Raw genomic sequence first — 20,097 nt, forward strand, 5'->3', positions numbered from 1 at the left:
CATGATAAGCTTTTACATGCAGAGAATGTGTCCATCAGTAATAGTACAATGCCTGTTGTTCCTTCAACATCTAATGTACATGATATACCTGTGAATATGAAAGATTTTATTGCTGATGCGATTCAGAAGGCTTTGTCTGCCATCCCGCCTTCTAATAAATGTAAAAAGTCTTTTAAAACTTCTCATAAAGTTGATGAAATTTTAAATGACCGACAACATACTGAATTATCCTCCTCTGATAAGGATCTATCTGATTCAGAAGATCCTTCCTCAGATATTGACACTGACAAATCTACTTATTTATTTAAAATGGAGTATATTCGTTCCTTGTTAAAAGAGGTGTTGATTACATTGGATATTGAGGACACTTGTCCTCTTGATATTGAAACTAGTAAATGTTTAAATTCTGTTTATAAACCTCCTGTGGTTACTCCAGAGATTTTTCCAGTTCCTAATGCTATTTCTGATATGATTTCTATGGAATGGAATAGGCCTGGTACTTCTTTTATTCCTTCTTCAAGGTTTAAAAACGTATCCTTTGCCAGCAGTTAGATTGTAGTTTTGGGAAAAGATCCCCAAAGTTGATGGGGCTATTTCTACTCTTGCTAAACGTACAACTATTCCTATGGAAGATAGTACTTATTTTAAAGACGCTTTAGATAGGAAACTTGAATCTTATCTAAGGAATGCTTATTTATATTCTGGTGGTCTTCTCAGGCCTGCCATTGCTATAGCTGATGTTGCAGCTGCATCAACTTTTTGGTTGGAAAGTTTAGCGCAACAGGAAATGGATCCTGGTTTGTCTAGCATTGTTCGCTTGCTTTAACATACTAATCATTTTATCTGTGATGCCATTTTTGATATCTTTAAAATTGATGTTAAATCTATGTATTTAGCTATTTTAGTATCAGGTTCCTTGGAAGTTTGAATCACAACTGCAGAGTTTAATAAAATTATATATGTTTCACAACTGGAGTACAGGCTATTATATCAGCATAGACTGTATTAACTCAGAGTGATATTTATAAAGATTTGGAGGAAGTCTTTATATGGTTATATAATGTAGTTATACCATATAAGTAATGAAACTCTGTAAGAGAAAATAGTGTTAGCAATAACTTTCAACATTTGCATAGATGGTGCCCATATAGAAGAGATAACTTCAGAGATTAAACCACTGCTGCGTGAGAGACATGAGATAGACAGAGCTGCAGGTGCTGACAGGGGCGTGACCTGCTGCGAGGCACAACTCGCTGTGTATTGTTAGGCAGCGTGAAAGCGAACACAGTCCTGGAGAGATGATACAATGAGGCAGGATGTATAAGTTCTTGAATAAGGATCTGTTCAGACTGTAATGTAGCAAGTTGTTAACAATCCTTTGTGGGACCAAACTGCAGCTGGTATTTGTAATCCAGGAATTGAAATAACAAGTGTAAATGTTCTTCTACTATATAATAGATTATAGCAGACAGTGAACTGAGCTTAGATATACAATTCTCAACAACTAAGCACTTGTTTGGGGTGTGGTGATGCCTTAAGTACAGGTGAGGGAGGTGAGTTGGAGCAAAAGGTAAAAGCAGGACTGGAATCCTTACATTTAGCTAGAAGAGCTTTGTGGCTCAAATATTGGAATGCTGACATGGTATCTAAGTCTAGATTACTATCTCTTTCTAAGGTAATAAGTTATTTGGTTCTCAGTTGGATTCGATTATTTCAACTGTCATTGGGGGAAGGGAGTTTTTTTTTTTTTTGCCTCAGGATAAAAGACCTAAGGGTAAATCTAAAGCTTCTAACAGTTTTCATTCCTTTAAACAAAATAAGGAACAGAAACCTAATCCTTCCCCCAAAGAATCTGGTTCCAATTGGAAACCTTCTTCAAGTTGGAGTAAATCCAAACCATTTAAGAAACCGAAACCAGCCCCCAAGTCTGCATGAAGGTGCGGTCCTCATTCCAGCTCAGCTGATAGGGGGCAGATTAAGATTCTTCCAAAATATTTGGGCATATTCTGTCCAAAATCAATGGATTCAGAGTATTATCTCTCAAGGGTACTGAATAGGATTCAGAGTAAGACCTGTGAGAAGATTTTTTCTCTCACGCATCCCACCAAATCCAGTAAAGGCTCAGTCTTTTCTGAAGTGTGTTTCAGATCTGGAGCTTTCAGGGGTAATCATGCCAGTTCCATTTCAGGAAGAGGGTCTGGGGTTTTATTCAAATCTATTCATTGTCCCAAAGAAAGAAAATTCATTTTTGAATCATTATTTAAGAGTGCCAACTCTATAAGGACTATTCTGCCTTTTTGTTCAGCAAGGGCATTATATGTCCACAATAGACTTACAGGATGCATATCTTCATATTCCAATTCATCCAGACCACTATCAGTTTCTGAGATTCTCTTTTCTAGACAAGCATTACCAATTTGTCGCTCTTCCATTTGGCCTAGCGACAGCTCCAATAATCATTTCAAAGATTTTCGGTGCCCTACTCTCTGTAATCAGAGAATGGGGTATTGCAGTGTTTCCTTATTTGGACGATATCTTGATACTAGCTCAGTCTTTACATTCTGCAGAATCTCACACAAATCAGCTAGTGTTGTTTATTCATAGACATGGTTGGAGGATCAATTTACCAAAAAGTTCTTTGATTACTCAGACAAGGGTCACCTTTTTAGGTTTCCAGATAGATTCAGTGTCCATGACTCTGTCTCTAACAGACAAGAGACGATTAAAATTGGTTTCAGCTTGTCAGAACCTTCAGTCTCAATCATTCCCTTTAGTAGCTATGTGCATGGAAGTTGTAGGTCTCATGACTGCAGCATCGGACACAATCTCCTTTGCTGGTTTTCATATGAGACTTCTCCAGCTTTGTATGCTGAACCAATGGTGCAGGGATTATACAAAGATATCACAATTAATATCCTTAAATCCCAATGTTTGACTCTCTCTGACTTGGTGGTTAGATCACCATCATATAGTTCAAGAGGCCTCTTTTGTTTGTCCAACCTGGACTGTGATTACAACAGATGCAAGTCTTTTAGGTTGGGGAGCTGTCTGGGGATCTCTGACAGCACAAGGGTTTTTGGAAATCTCAAGAGGCAAGGTTACCAATCAATATTTTAGAACTCTGTGCTATTTTCAGGGCTCTTCAGGTTTGGCCTCTGTTGAAGAGAGAACCGTTCATTTGTTTTCAGACAGACAATATCACAACTGTGACATATGTCAATCATCAGGGTGGGACTCACAATCCCCAAGCTATGATAGAAGTATCTCGGATACTTGCTTGGGCAGAATTCGGCTCCTGTAATTTCTGTGGTTCATATCCAAGGTATAGACAATTGGGAAGAGGAATATCTCAGCCGTCAGACTTTACATCTAGGGGAGTGGTCGCTCCATCCAGATGTGTTTTCTCAGATTGTTCAGATGTGGGGTCTTCCAGAAATAGATCTGATGCCTTCCCATCTAAACAAGAAACTACCTAGGTACCTATTCAGGTCCAGGGATCCTCAGGCGGAAGCGGTGGATGCGTTAGCAGTTCCTTGGTGTTACCAACCTGCTTATATCTTCCTGCCTCTGGTTCTTCTTCCAAGAGTGATTTCCAAGATCATCATGGAACAATCGTTTGTGTTGCTGGTAGCTCCAGCATGGCCTCACAGGTTTTGGTATGCGGATCTTGTTCGGATGTCCAGTTGCCAACCTTGGCCACTTCCATTCTGTCTCAAGGCCCGTTTTTCCATCAGGATCTCAAATCATTAAATTTGAAGGTATAGAAATTGAATGCCTAGTGCTTAGTCATAGAGGTTTCTCTGACTCAGTGATTAATACTATGTTACAGGCTCGTAAATCTGTTTCTAGGTAGATTTGTTATCGAGTTTGGAAGACTTATTTTTCATGGTGTTCTTCTCATAAATTCTCCTGGTATTCTTTTAGAATTCCTAGAATTTTACAGTTTCTTCAGGATGGTTTGGATAAGGGTTTGTCTGCAAGTTCCTTGAAGGGACAAATCTCTGCTCTTTCTGTTTTATTTCACAGAAAGATTGCTAAGCTTCTTGATATTCACTGTTTTGTACAGGCTTTGGTCCATATCAAGCCTGTCATTAAATCAATATCTCTTCCTTGGAGTCTTAATTTGGTTTTGAAGGCTTTACAGCATTCTCCGTTTGAGCTTATGCATTCTTTGGACATTAAACTACTTTCTTGGAAAGTGTTGTTCCTTTTGGCCATCTCTTCTGCTAGAAGAGTTTGCGAATTATCTGCTCTTTCATGTGAATCTCCTTTTCTTATTTTCCATCAGGATAAGGCAGTTTTGCGGACTTCATTTACATTTCTACCTAAGGTTGTGAATTCTAACAACATTAATAGAGAAATTGTTGTCCCTTCTTTGTGTCCTAATCCTAAGAATTCTTTGGAGAGATCCTTACATTCTTTGGATGTGGTAAGAGCTTTGAAATATTATGTTGAAGATACTAAAGAGTTCAGGAAGACCTCTAGTCTATTTGTTATCTTTTCTGGTTCTAGGAAAGGTCAGAAGGCTTCTGCCATTTCCTTGGCATCTTGTTTAAAGCTTTTGATTCATCAGACTTATTTGGAGTCGGGTCAGGCCCCCCCTCAGAGAATTACAGCTCATTCTACTAGATCATTCATTCTCTTGTAAGATGTATCGAGTCCACAGATTCATCCTTTACTTGTGGGATATTCTCCTTCCCAACAGGAAGTGGCAAAGAGAGCACACAGCAGAGCTGTCCATATAGCTCCCCCTCTAGCTCCACCCCCCAGTCATTCTCTTTGCCGGCTCTAAGCAATTGGAAGAGTAAAGTGAATGTGGCGTTAGAATTGTAGTTTTTATTTTCTACAAGCAAGAGTTTGTTATTTTAAATGGTACCGGTGTGTACTATTTACTCTCTAGCAGAAAGGAGGTGAAGATTTCTGCAGGGAGGAAGATGATTTTAGCATGTTGTAACTAAAATTCACTGCTGTTCCCACACAGGACTGAGGAGTACAAGAGAACTTCAGTTGGGGGGAACGGTTTGCAGGTTAGGCTGCAATAAGGTATGTTCAGTCATTTATTTCTAGACAAGACTGTGATAATGCTAGAAAAGACTGTTAATATCCCCATGAGGGAAGGGTAAGCTTTATTCAGAGACTAAGTATGGAATTTCAAGCTTACATATCAGGGCTAGTTTATGCTGCTTGACACTACTCAGGGCAAACGGTTTTTATTGAAAATATTGTTTTTTGAGACACTTTGAAGGTTCCTTTGAGTTTCTTTCAGGGGTTGTTATCCACATGGCTATTACTAAAACACTTGGGAGTGTTTCTTTAGGCCTCACAAGTACCGGAGTGAGGTGGGAGGGGCCTAATTTTGCGCCTCAGATGCGCAGTTATATTGACTAGAAACTAAGGCTGTTTTCACATGGAGGGTCCTGCTGCAGTTTGAGGGCCTATAAGAAGCTTTTTCCCCACAAATTTGGTTCCTAAGGGAAGGTAGGGCCACAGCAGAGCTGTGGCAAGGTGCTGAAGTTTTTTTAACCGTTTTTTTGGCTACTGTCGATCCGGTTTGGGCATTAAGGGGTTAATTGTTTTTATTGCTAGTGGTGCAATCTTACTAATGCTTTAGGTACATACTGTAAAAATTTCGAAAAGTTTGCTGCATTTTTTCACTGTTTTGCAAAATTGTGTGCCTTTTTTATCTCTTAAAGGCACAGTAACGTTTTTTTCAAAGTGTGTTTTTACTTGATTAAAGTGATTTCCAAGCCTGTTTGTACTACTACTAGTCTGTTAAACATGTCTGACACCAAGGAAAATCCTTGTTCAATGTGTTTAGAAGCCATGGTGGAACCCCCTCTCAGAATGTGTCCCACTTGTACTGATATGTCTATACACTTTAAAGAACATATTGTTGCACTTAAAAATTTGGCCCAAGATGATTCTCAGACAGAAGGTAACGAGGTTAGCCCGTCAACCTCTCCCCAAGTGTCACAACCAGTTACGCCCGCTCAAGCGACGCCTAGCACCTCTAGTGCGTCTAATTCTTTTACCTTGCAAGACTTGGCGGCAGTTATGAATAATACCCTATCAGTGTTCTTATCTAAACTGCCCGTGTTACCTGCAAAGCGTGATAGCTCTGTTTTAAGAACAGATATTGAGCATTCTGACGCTTTAGTAGCCGTATCCGATATACCCTCACAACACTCTGAAGTGGGGGCGAGGGATGTGCTGTCTGAGGGAGAAATTTCCGATTCAGGAAAGGTTTCTCCTCAGACAGATTCAGATACGTTGGCCTTTAAATTTAAACTAGAACACCTCCGCGTACTGCTCAGGGAAGTATTAGTTACTCTTGATGACTGCAACCCTATGGTGGTTCCAGAGAAATTTTTTAAAATGGACAAGTACCTAGAAGTTCCTGTTTACACTGATGTGTTCCCGGTCCCTAAGAGGATTGTGGATATCGTTACTAGGGAGTGGGATAGACTAGGTATTCCCTTCGTTCCCCCTCCTGTTTTTAAGAAAATGTTCCCCATATCTAACCCCATGCGGGACTCGTGGCAGACGGTCCCTAAGGTGGAGGGGGCTGTTTCTTCACTTGCTAAACGCACAACCATACCAATTGAAGACAGTTGTGCTTTTAAAGACCCTATGGATAAAAAATTAGAGGATTTACTTAAGAAAATTTTTGTTCAACAAGGTTTTCTTCTCCAACCTATTGCGTGCATTGTTCCTGTAACTACTGCAGCTGCTTTCTTGTTCGAGGCGCTGGAATATGCGCTCCAGACGGAGACCTCATATGAGGACATTATGGACAGAAGCTGGCTAATTCTTTTATCACAGATGCCGCTTTCCAACTAGCTAAGTTAGCGGCAAAGAATTCAGGTTTCGCCATTTTAGCGTGCAGGGCGCTATGGCTAAAGTCCTGGTCGGCCGATGTGTCGTCAAAATCCAAACTCTTGAACATCCCTTTCAAAGGAAAAACCCTCTTCGGGCCTGAATTGAAAGAGATTATTTCAGAAATCACTGGGGGGGGGAAGGCCATGCTCTCCCTCAGGACAAGTCCTTTAAGATAAAGAACAAACAAAATAATTTTCGTTCCTTTCGGAATTTCAGGAGCGGTCTCGCTTCATCCTCCCCTGCTACAAAGCAAGAGGGTAACACTTCGCAACCCAGATCAGCCTGGAAACCTTACCAGGGCTGGAACAAGGGTAAACAGGCCAAGAAGCCTGCAGCTGCCTCCAAGACAGCATGATGGGGTAGCCCCAGATCCGGGACCGGATCTAGTAGGGGGCAGACTCTCTCTTCGCTCAGGCCTGGGCAAGAGACGTACACGATCCCTGGGCCTTAGAGATTGTATCCCAGGGATATCTTCTAGAATTCAAGGACTCCCCTCCAAGGAGAAGGTTCCACATTTCTCGTCTGTCTACACACATGACAAAGAAAGAGGCATTCTTACGCTGTGTAGAAGACCTACATACAATGGGAGTGATCCGCCCAGTTCCAATTGCGGAACAAGGGCTGGGTTTTTACTCAAACCTGTTTGTGGTTCCCAAGAAAGAAGGAACTTTCAGACCAATCCTGGATCTCAAAATTCTAAACAAATTCCTCAGAGTCCCATCATTCAAGATGGAGACCATTCGGACAATCTTACCAATGATCCAGGAGGGTCAATATATGACTACCGTGGATCTAAAGGATGCGTATCTGCACATTCCTACCCACAAAGATCATCACCAGTTTCTCAGGTTCGCCTTTCTGGACAAGCATTATCAGTTTGTGGCTCTTCCTTTCGGGTTGGCCACTGCTCCCAGAATTTTCACAAAGGTGCTAGGGTCCCTCCTGGCGGTTCTAAGACCGCGGGGCATAGCAGTGGCGCCTTATCTAGACGACATCTTAATTCAGGCGTCGACTTTCCAAAGAGCCAAGTCTCACACGGAAATTGTATTGGCCTTTCTGAGGTCTCACGGGTGGAAGGTGAACATCAAAAGAGTTCTCTCTCCCCCCTCACAAGAGTTTCCTTCCTAGGAACCCTAATAGACTCGATGGAAATGAAAATATTTCTGATGGAGGTCAGAAAGTTAAAACTCTTAACTACTTGCCGAGCTCTTCATTCCATTCCACGGCCATCTGTAGCTCAGTGCACGGAGACAATCGGACTAATGGTAGCGGCAATGGACATAGTCCCTTTTGCACGGATGTACCTCAGACCACTGCAACTATGCATGCTCAAACAGTGGAATGGGGATTATGCAGATTTGTCTCCTCAAATACAGTTGGGCCAGGGGACCAGAGATTCTCTTCTCTGGTGGTTTTCTCAGGATCACCTGTCTCAGGGAATGTGTTTCCGCAGACCAGAGTGGATCATCGTAACGACCGACGCCAGTCTGTTGGGCTGGGGTGCAGTCTGGGACTCCCTGAAAGCTCAGGGCTTATGGTCTCGGGAAGATAAACATTCTGGAACTGAGGGTGATATTCAACTCGCTTCAGGCATGGCCTCAGCTAGCTGCGGCCAAATTCATCAGATTTCAGTCGGACAACATCACGACGGTAGCTTACGTCAATCATCAAGGAGGAACAAGGAGTTCCCTAGCAATGATGGAAGTAACCAAAATAATCAGGTGGGCGGAGGATCACTCTTGCCATCTCTCAGCAATTCACATCCCAGGAGTAGACAACTGGGAGGCGGATTTTCTAAGTCGTCAGACTTTTCACCCGGGGGAGTGGGAACTCCACCCGGAGGTATTTGCCCAGCTGACTCAGCTATGGGGCACTCCAGAATTGGATCTGATGGCGTCCCGTCAGAACACCAAGCTTCCTCTTTACGGGTCCAGATCCCGGGATCCCCAGGCGGTGCTGATAGATGCTCTAGCAGCGCCTTGGTCCTTCAATCTGGCCTATGTTTTTCCACCGTTTCCTCTCCTCCCTCGTCTGGTTGCCAGAATCAAGCAGGAGAGGGCTTCGGTGATTCTAATAGCGCCTCCGTGGCCACGCAGGACCTGGTATGCAGACCTGGTGGACATGTCATCTGTTTCACCATGGACACTACCAATGAGACAGGACCTTCTAATACAAGGTCCTTTCAAACATCCAAATCTAATTTCTCTACGTCTGACTGCTTGGAGATTGAACGCCTAATTCTATCTAAGCGTGGTTTCTCTGAGTCGGTTATTGATACCCTGATTCAGGCTAGAAAGCCTGTCACCAGGAAAATCTACCATAAGATTTGGCGAAAATATCTTTTTTGGTGCGAATCCAAGGGTTACTCATGGAGTAAGATTAGGATTCCCAGGATATTGTCCTTTCTCCAAGAAGGATTGGAGAAAGGATTATCAGCTAGTTCCTTAAAAGGACAGATATCTGCTTTGTCTATTCTTTTACACAAACGTCTGGCAGAGGTACCAGACGTTCAAGTGTTTAGTCAAGCTTTAGTTAGAATCAAGCCTGTTTATAGACCTGTGGCTCCGCCATGGAGTCTGAATGTAGTTCTTTCAGTTCTGCAAGGGGTTCCGTTTAAACCTTTACATTCCATAGATATTAAACTTTTATCTTGGAAAGTTTTGTTTTTGGTAGCTATCTCTTCTGCTCGAAGAGTTTCAGAGTTATCTGCTTTACAGTGTGATTCACCTTACCTGGTTTTCCATGCAGATAAGGTAGTTTTGCGTACCAAACCCGGTTTTCTTCCTAAGGTTGTGTCTAATAAGAATATAAATCAGGAAATTGTTGTTCCTTCTCTGTGTCCTAATCCTTCTTTGAAGAAGGAACGTCTGTTACACAATCTTGATGTGGTTCGTGCTTTAAAGTTCTATTTACAAGCAACCAAGGATTTCAGACAAACAACTTCATTGTTTGTTATCTATTCTGGTAAGAGGAGAGGTCAGAAGGCGACTGCTACCTCTCTTTCCTTTTGGCTGAAAAGCATCATCCGTTTGGCCTATGAGACTGCTGGCCAGCAGCCTCCTGAAACAATTACTGATCATTCTACCAGAGCAGTGGCTTCCACATGTGCTTTTAAAAATGAGGCTTCTGTTGAACAGATTTGCAAGGCAGCGACTTGGTCTTCGCTGCATACTTTTTCCAAATTTTCCAAATTTGATACTTTTGCTTCTTCGGAGGCTATTTTTCGGAGAAAGGTTTTACAAGCAGTGGTGCCTTCCGTTTAAGGTACCTGTCTTGTTCCCTCCCTTCATCCGTGTCCTAAAGCTTTGGTATTGGTATCCCACAAGTAAAGGATGAATCCGTGGACTCGATACATCTTACAAGAGAAAACAGAATTTATGCTTACCTGATAAATTACTTTCTCTTGTGATGTATCGAGTCCACGGCCCGCCCTGGCTATTAAGTCAGGTAGTTTTTTTTATTAAACTACAGTCACCACTGCACCCTATGGTTTCTCCTTTTTCTTCCTAACCTTCTGTCGAATGACTGGGGGGTGGAGCTAGAGGGGGAGCTATATGGACAGCTCTGCTGTGTGCTCTCTTTGCCACTTCCTGTTGGGAAGGAGAATATCCCACAAGTAAAGGATGAATCCGTGGACTCGATACATCACAAGAGAAAGTAATTTATCAGGTAAGCATAAATTCTGTTTTTAAGAATGAAGCTTCAGTTGATCAGATTTGCAAAGCAGCAACTTGGTCTTCGTTGCATACATTTACTAAATTCTAGCGTTTTGATGTATTTGCTTCCTTGGAAGCAGTTTTTTGGTAGAAACGTTTTTCAGGCAGCTGTTTTAGTTTGATTCCTCTGCTTATGTTTTATTTTTTCTTTTCATTATGAGAAAAAAAATTATATTTTGGGTTGTGTATTCATTTTTTTCAGTGGAAAATGGCTGTTATTATTTTATGCCTCCCTCTCTAGTGACTCTCCTGTGGAGTTCCACATCTTGAGTATTACTATCCCATACGTCACTAGCTCATGGACTCTTGCCAATATGAAAGAAATTAATTTATCAGGTAAGTTCTCACACTTTGGTCCTTGTGCAGATCTATTCCACTCCAAACAATATTCTATTCATTGAGTGTTTTGAAACTTAGTATGGGTTGATTCTGTGAACATAGATTTGTAGGGGAGCAATGTTAATAAAGTAAAGTCAAAATTAAACTTTCAAGACTTAGAATGAACATTCGATTTTCCATTTGACATCACTTATCTAATTTGCTTTGTTCTCTTGGTATCCATTGTTGAAAAGCCTTTATAAGTAGGCTCACTAAGATGCAATGCACTACTGTGAACTAGCTGCTTGTCACTGTCTCACCCAGATAGGCCCCAGTAGAGCATTGCTCTCCTTCAACAAAGGATTCCAAGAGAATGAAGCAAATATGATAATATAAGTCAATCTAAAAATGTTATGTTCTATCTCAAACCCAAAAGTTATCTTTCATGATTATGTCCCTTTTAAAGTGTATTTATCAACTCTGTATGATAATTTTATAAAATTTTGCTGTGAAGAAGGGCATGTTATTTCTGCAGACACAAATTCACAGTTTTGAGAACTACAAAACCAATAATAAGTGATAATATCTTCAAGATTGAAAAATTGTCCAAAATAATCTGACAGAAACCTCTGTGAATGGTTTCATAGAATTAATTACGAAAAAAAATGCAGCCATGAATATACAGCATGTTGCTATCTAATTAAAAAAAAATCGATATTTCAGGATGAATAAACTTTGGATTATAATGTATCTTAAATAGCAACTATCTTTAGATTGATGTTTCCTCAAAATGCATTTTATTATTTTTTAAAAATCCTATTTAAATTAAAAAAACAACTGATTTAAATTTTAAAAAATATGTTTTGTATCCACCTTCTATGATCCAGTGTATTTGCCATCCCCGGGGGAGGGGGGGATCCAGGGTCCCTATATAGGTTTAAATAGCCAAGTGATCACCTGGAGCCCCTATGTTATTTTGTAATTTCTGCTTATTTAAGAAATGTTACCTAATACAACTATAGATCCACAACAGTTTTTACTATAGATTTGAGGAAAAAAATCTCTGTATTGTTTACAAATTTGTTTATTTAAATTGTAATAAAATGAAATCCATCAGAGATAGCAGGAACATTAGGAGTGACCAAATAAACAGTTTGGTTCATTCTGATTAAAAAAAAAAAAAAGAATGCTCTGGTGAGCTCTGCAACACAAAAAGGCATGGATGTCCACAACAGTGGTGGATGATCGTAGGATCCTTTCCATGTTAAAGAAAAAGCCCTTCATATAATCTGTAAAACACAGTGGAGACCGTGTGATTGCATGGGCATGCATGGCTTCAGTGGCACTGGGTCACTGGTGTTTATTGATGATGTGACAGAAGCAGCCGACAATATATAGTGACAGAAGCAGCAGACAATATATAGGGATATATTGTCTGCTTAAATTCAGCGAAGTTGATAGGACAGGATTTCACTTCACTTTGCCCCAAAGCATACTGCGAAAGCAACCCAGGAGTTTTTTAAGGCAAAGAAGTGGAATATTCTGCAATGGCCGAGTCAATCACCTGATCTCAACCTGATCGAGCTTGAATTTCACTTGCTGAAGATAAAACTTAAGGTAGAAAAACCTACGAACAAACAACAACTGAAGAACGCTGCAGTAAAGGCCTGGCAAAGCATCACAAAGGAGAAAACCCAACGTTTGGTGATGTCCATGCGTTCCAGACTTAAAGTAGTCATTTCCTGCAAAGGATTCTCGACAAAGTGTTAATTTGTCCAATTACATTTGAGCCCCTGAAATAAGGGGACTGTGTATGAAAATGGTTGCAATTCCTAAATGTTTCATATATTTTTCTTCAACCCCTTGAATTAAAGATAAGTCTGCACTTCAATTGCATCATGGTTGTTTCATTTCAAATTCATTGTGTTGGCGTACAGTCAGAATTATGACAGCTGGGTCAGTTTCCAATTATTTATGGACCTAACTGTATATATACATGATTATACATAGATGTGTGTGTGTATATATATATATATATATATATATATATATATATATATATATATATATATAAAAAATATGGAAATAATTATTTAAAAATACTTAAAACATATTCTGCTATGGGAAATATTTAAAGTAAATTCACAGTATAAGACTTTATTAAAAATGAATATTGAATAAATATTGTTCTTCATGTTTTCATCTACTTAATTGCAAAGGGCTCTAATGCACTTATGTGTATATATGTACAGTATACATATGTATGTATTTATGTGTATATATGTCTGTAAATACATATATACACATATAAATACATATTTATATACCGTATTGTGCCGCATATAGGCCGCAACCTTAAAACTTGGTGCCATTTTGAAGAAATTTAATTTTTAAAGAAAACACACAAAATGTTCAAGCAATGAGTCCCAATGCAGGGTGTCAGCTACCAGGGGATACTTTTACACTTCCCCAAGAGTATAGAAAAAAAAACAAAGGAAAGATGCACTCCTCAGAAATTTAAAATGTGAAAAAACCTTTATTCAACCATTAAAACTGTAATGGCTGAATAAAGGCTTTTTTCACATTTGAAATTACCAGTACTAAGGAGTACAGCATCTTTCCTTTTTTTATTTTAACATATTAAAGCTGCAATTTGGTATGTACTGGTACATTATTAGCAGGTTTCGCAGGTATGATGTGATGGGGAAACAAAGCACTTTCTTACCTGACAATATCAGTAGCAAAACTGACTCACATGAACTATTGCAAGACGTTACAGAACTATCCAATCCGGTGGACTACAATCCCCATGTCAGCCGTATTTAGTCAGTTCAGGATTTAACCCAACTGCTAGCGTGGATATTAAAACACACGCTAGCACACTGAGAAATATCCAGGACGTGACCCACTCAGGAAACAAAATAAGCAGGGTATCAGAACTTCCCAAAAGAATAGTAATTCAAAATATCTTCTTGAGGATAGAATTGATTTACAGGAGATAGCGTTCCTTTCTCAGGAAAATAGAAAAAAACAAAGCTTATGTCCCTTTAAGCAGGTTGATAGTGGATAAATGAATATGTTTCTTTCTTGCAGGTTTGCAACAAACTAAGAATGTCCCTTTAAGCAGGTTGTTAGCAAACAAATAATAATGTCCTTTTAGCAGAATTAAAGCAAACAAAAATAAAGTCCCTTTAAGCAGGTGTCCGCAAACAAATGTTAATGTCCTTTTAAGCAGGATTGTCAGCAAAGAAATGATAATGTCCTTATTAGCAGGATTAAAGCAAACAAAGATAAAGTCCCTTTAAGCAGGTGTCCGCAAACAAATGATAATGTCCTTTTAAGCAAGATTGTAAGCAAACAAATGATAATGTCCTTTTAAGCAAGATTGTAAGCAAACAAATGATAATGTCCTTTTAAGCAGGATTGAAGCAAACAAAGATAATGTCTCTTTAAGCAGGTGTCCGCAAACAAATGTTAATGTCCTTTAAAGCAGGATTGTCAGCAAACAAATGATAATGTCCTTATTAGCAGGATTAAAGCAAACAAAGATAATGTCCCTTTAAGCAGGTGTCCACAAACAAATGATAATGTCCTTTAGGCAGGTTAGCAGGCAAACAAGATTTGGAAGCCAGAGGCATTGGCAAAACAATGTCAAGAAGGATAGGGTCAGATTTCACAAGATTGTACTCACTTAGACAGGGACCGGCAGAAGAGAACAAACGGGCACCGAGTAAATCTCCCGCCGAGATTTAAAGGCAGAGAGAGGCCGCCACGTCATAGGGGTTGTCAGAGAATGTGTCACGTTGCCTAGCAATGTGACGTAGAAACCCAGAAGAGATCCGGGAGCCGCGGCGACACGGCGATGAACGGCGAATTCATGACATCACCCCCCCTCAAGGACCCCTCCGGGGGACAGGACCAGGCCTAGTAGGGTGAAACTTGTGAAAGGCCTTAATTAAGGCAGGGGCACGCACCTGCCGGGCAGGTTCCCAGGATCGTTCTGTAACAGGATAACCTTTCCAATGAATGAGATAATACAGTTTCTTACCACGAAGTTTGGAATCCAGGATGTGACTGACCTCAAATTCAGGTTGGCCATGAATCAAAAGAGGTGGGGGTTTGAGCAGAGGTTTAGAATACCTATTAGATAATACAGGTTTCAAAAGAGATACGTGGAATACCGGATGGGCTTTGAGGGTCTTGGGCAGAGCAATTCGGTAAGCAGTAGGACATACTTGACCCAGTATTCGGAAAGGACCCACATATCGTGGTCCCAATTTGGTGGAAGGCTGCTTGAGGCGAAGATGACGTGAAGAAATCCAAACCTTATCGCCAGGCCGATATTTGGGAGCCCTCCGTCGCCGAAGATCAGAATAGAACTTATAACATTCAGAAGCCTTGGAAAGAAGAAGGCGTATCTTCTTCCAATGACGAGTTAACCTCCTGGCGGATAGATCAGAAGCAGGATTTTCAGTGGAAGAGGTGTGTAGAGGAAACGTTCTGGGTTGAAATCCATAGGCTGCATGAAAAGGAGAGGTCTGAAGAGAGGAGTTGTAACGTGTGTTATGAGCCAATTCTGCTAGTGGAAGGTAACCAGTCCAATTAGAATGATGATGATCCACATAATGCCTCAAATAAGTTTCAAGGCACTGGTTAACCCTTTCGGTTTGGCCATTAGACTCCAGATGATGTGAAGTAGACAAAGAGAGAGTTGTTCCAAAGTGTTTACAGAGTGATCTCCAAAACCGAGAAACAAATTGTACTCCTCTATCCGAAACAATGTTCAGAGGGAAGCCATGTAATCTCACAATGTGTAAGAGAAAAAGTTCGGAAAGTCTTTTGGCAGATGGTAAACCAGGTAAAGGAATGAAGTGAGCTGTCTTAGTGAACCTGTCAACAACCACCCAGATAGTGTTGTTTCCAGCTGAAAGAGGAAGATCGGTAATAAAATCCATGGATAAATGGGTCCAAGGCTGATGAGGAATGGGTAACGGTTGAAGCAAACCGGAGGGAAGTTGACGAGTCTTATTGCTGGCACACTGTGTACATACTGAGACATAATCTGTAACATCTTGAGACAGAGTAGGCCACCAGACATGTTGCTTGAGCCTTCGAGCGGTGTTACTGATGCCAGGATGTCCAGAGAGAGGACTGTCGTGAGCCCAATATAGAATCTTGGAACGAAGACGTTTAGGAACAAAGAGTAGGCCATCAGGAGGTTTGCAAGACAAAGGAAGATCCTTTTGAGCAGATTGTAAGTCATGTAACCACGAGGTTGATAACTGGGCTAAGACTTTATGAGGTTGAAGTATGGTACCAGATTCAGGAGTTGAAGTATCTTGAAATTGTCTGGAAAGGGCGTCAGCCTTGATGTTCTTAGAACCGGGAATATAAGACAGATTGTAATGAAAACGTGAGAAGAACAAAGACCAACGTGCTTGTCTGGAGTTCAGTCGTTTGGCCGTTTGAAGATAGAGAAGGTTTTTATGATCTGTGAGTATAGTAAACGGCAAAGAAGTGCCTTCCAACCAATGCCTCCATTCATCCAGTGCCATTTTAATAGCAAGTAACTCCTTATTACCTACATCATAATTTAATTCAGAAGGAGAAAATTTCTTGGAGAAGAATCCCACAGGGTGGATCTTTCCTGTGTCAGGTATACGTTGGGAAAGAACAGCCCCAGCAGCAACTGAAGAAGCATCCACTTCAAGAATAAATTGAAAATCCGGATTTGGGTGACGCAGGATAGGTGCAGTAGAGAAAGCTTTTTTGAGAGAATCAAAAGCTTCAACAGCTTCAGGAGGCCAATCTTTACAGTTTTGTCCTTTCCTGGTGAGAGACGAAAGAGGTGACGTTATAGTAGCAAAACCTTTGATGAATTTCCTGTAATAACTGGCAAATCCCAGGAAACGTTGCAGAGCTTTAAGAGAATCAGGTTTAGGCCACTCCAAAATGGCAGAGAGTTTAGTTGGATCCATTTCAAATCCTGATTCAGAGATTACATATACCAAAAAGGGAATGGACCTTTGATGAAAGGAACATTTCTCCAGTTTAGCAAATAGATGGTTATCTCTTAAACGTTGAAGTACTTTCCTGACGTGATGTATATGATCTTGGTAGTTTTGAGAAAAAATTAATATATCGTCAAGGTAAATGATAACAAAAATATTCAAGAAATCCCGAAAAATCTCATTCACGAAGTGTTGAAAAACAGCAGGGGCATTACACAGCCCAAACGGCATGACAAGATACTCATAATGCCCAAATCGAGTGTTAAAGGCTGTCTTCCACTCATCACCCTTGCGCATACGGATAAGGTTGTATGCTCCACGGAGATCGAGCTTGGTAAAAATGGTGGAACCTTGAAGATATGTGAATAATTCAGGTATTAGGGGTAAAGGATAACTGTTCTTGATGGTAATTTGATTTAACCCTCTGTAATCGATACAAGGTCGCAGTCCGCCATCCTTTCCCACAAAGAAGAACTCAGCCCCTACAGGAGAAGAGGAGGGTCGAATGAATCCTCTGGCCAAATTATCTTTGATATATTCTTCCAAGGCTACATTTTCAGGCCTAGAAAGTGGGTAAGTTTTGCCTCGAGGATAAGGAGCTCCAGGAAGAAGATCAATAGGGCAATCAAATGAACGATGAGGAGGAAGACGTTCTGCTTCTTTTTTAGAAAAGACATCGACAAAATCTTGATACTGCGTAGGTAGAGGACCAGAAGTGTCGGTAGTAAGGGCAATAGTGAGTGGTATTTTAGTAAGTGGTTGAAGACAGTTAGTATGGCAAGATAATCCCCAGGAGGTGAGTTCACCATGGGTCCAAGAAAAGGTAGGATTATGTAACTGAAGCCAAGGAAGACCCAGGATTATGGGAAATTGAGGAGTAGTAATCACATCAAAACATATCCTCTCACAATGAAGTACTCCGACAGAAAAAAGTATGGGTATAGTAGTAAACTGGATGAGTCCGGAACCCAAAGGATCTCCACTAACAGTAGAGACGGAAACTGAAAACTTCTTTCTTAGTAAGGGAATAGTGTGAGTAGACACAAAAGTGGAGTCAATGAACACTCCTCCAGCACCAGAATCAATAAGAACTTGGGTATGAATCTTGTTATCACCCAATTGAAGGGTTACAGGAACAAAGAGTTTATTATAGAGGGAATGAACTTGTTTTTGGCTTAACTTAGTTCCCTGGACAGAAGTTAAGCCCTGGCTTTTACTGGCCTGGTAGGACAATCCCTTAATAAATGCCCTTTAAGGCCACAGTATAGACACAGGCCAAGAGAACGTCTTCTCAAACGCTCAGTTTCGGTTAATTTTATAGTTCCTACTTCCATAGGTTCAGCTTGATCAGGAGAAGGAGAGGCAGTCGTTACCGGGTTAGAAAAACGAGGAGCCAGACGAAAAGGAGTTCGAGTTGAGGATCTCTGATTTCTTTCTCTTTCTTGTTGGCGTTCACGATATCTAGAATCAAGACTGATGCAAAGATTTATTAAGGCTTCTAGGGAGTCTGGAAGTTCCCGATACACCAATTCATCTTTGAGACGTTCTGAAAGTCCTTTGCGAAAAGCTGCTCTAAGAGCTCCCTGATTCCAATTAGTTTCAGATGCAAGAGTGCGGAACTCAATGGCATATTGAGACACTGATTGACCACCCTGACGTAGGTCTAATAGAGAAGCTTCAGCAGCGGAAGTCCTTCCAGGTTTGTCAAACACGTTAGAAAAAACAGAAAGAAAAGCATCCACATCCTGAAGTATAAGATCATCTTTTTCTAACAGAGGTGATACCCAGGCCAAAGCCCTTCCTTTCATTAAGGAAATAAGGAATGTAATCCGAGATGAGGGAGTAGCAAAAAGAGTAGGACTGTTACGAAAGTGAAGTCGACATTGATTCAAAAAACCCCTACAATCTTCAGGATTCCCATCATATTTATCTGGAAGAGGAATCCTAGGACTCAAATGTCCTTGTGATTGGTTGTTGGGAATAGGAGGAGATGCCTCAATGTTAGGATTGGGAGGGATAGGAGCAACCAAGCTCTGTAATAATGTAGTGATTTGATCCAGCTTAGTATCCAAGGATTGCAAGTGGGTAGCATGAGATCCCAGTAACTGTCCCTGGTGAGTCACGGCCATGGATAATTCAGTGGGGTCCATTTATGGCCCGTTTGTAATGTCAGCCGTATTTAGTCAGTTCAGGATTTAACCCAACTGCTAGCGTGGATATTAAAACACACGCTAGCACACTGAGAAATATCCAGGACGTGACCCACTCAGGAAACAAAATAAGCAGGGTATCAGAACTTCCCAAAAGAATAGTAATTCAAAATATCTTCTTGAGGATAGAATTGATTTACAGGAGATAGCGTTCCTTTCTCAGGAAAATAGAAAAAAACAAAGCTTATGTCCCTTTAAGCAGGTTGATAGTGGATAAATGAATATGTTTCTTTCTTGCAGGTTTGCAACAAACTAAGAATGTCCCTTTAAGCAGGTTGTTAGCAAACAAATAATAATGTCCTTTTAGCAGAATTAAAGCAAACAAAAATAAAGTCCCTTTAAGCAGGTGTCCGCAAACAAATGTTAATGTCCTTTTAAGCAGGATTGTCAGCAAAGAAATGATAATGTCCTTATTAGCAGGATTAAAGCAAACAAAGATAAAGTCCCTTTAAGCAGGTGTCCGCAAACAAATGATAATGTCCTTTTAAGCAAGATTGTAAGCAAACAAATAATAATGTCCTTTTAAGCAAGATTGTAAGCAAACAAATGATAATGTCCTTTTAAGCAGGATTGAAGCAAACAAAGATAATGTCTCTTTAAGCAGGTGTCCGCAAACAAATGTTAATGTCCTTTAAAGCAGGATTGTCAGCAAACAAATGATAATGTCCTTATTAGCAGGATTAAAGCAAACAAAGATAATGTCCCTTTAAGCAGGTGTCCACAAACAAATGATAATGTCCTTTAGGCAGGTTAGCAGGCAAACAAGATTTGGAAGCCAGAGGCATTGGCAAAACAATGTCAAGAAGGATAGGGTCAGATTTCACAAGATTGTACTCACTTAGACAGGGACCGGCAGAAGAGAACAAACGGGCACCGAGTAAATCTCCCGCCGAGATTTAAAGGCAGAGAGAGGCCGCCACGTCATAGGGGTTGTCAGAGAATGCGTCACGTTGCCTAGCAACG

The sequence above is a fragment of the Bombina bombina genome, chromosome 4 (assembly GCF_027579735.1).
Source record: "Bombina bombina isolate aBomBom1 chromosome 4, aBomBom1.pri, whole genome shotgun sequence".
Classification (NCBI taxonomy): Eukaryota; Metazoa; Chordata; class Amphibia; order Anura; family Bombinatoridae; genus Bombina; species Bombina bombina.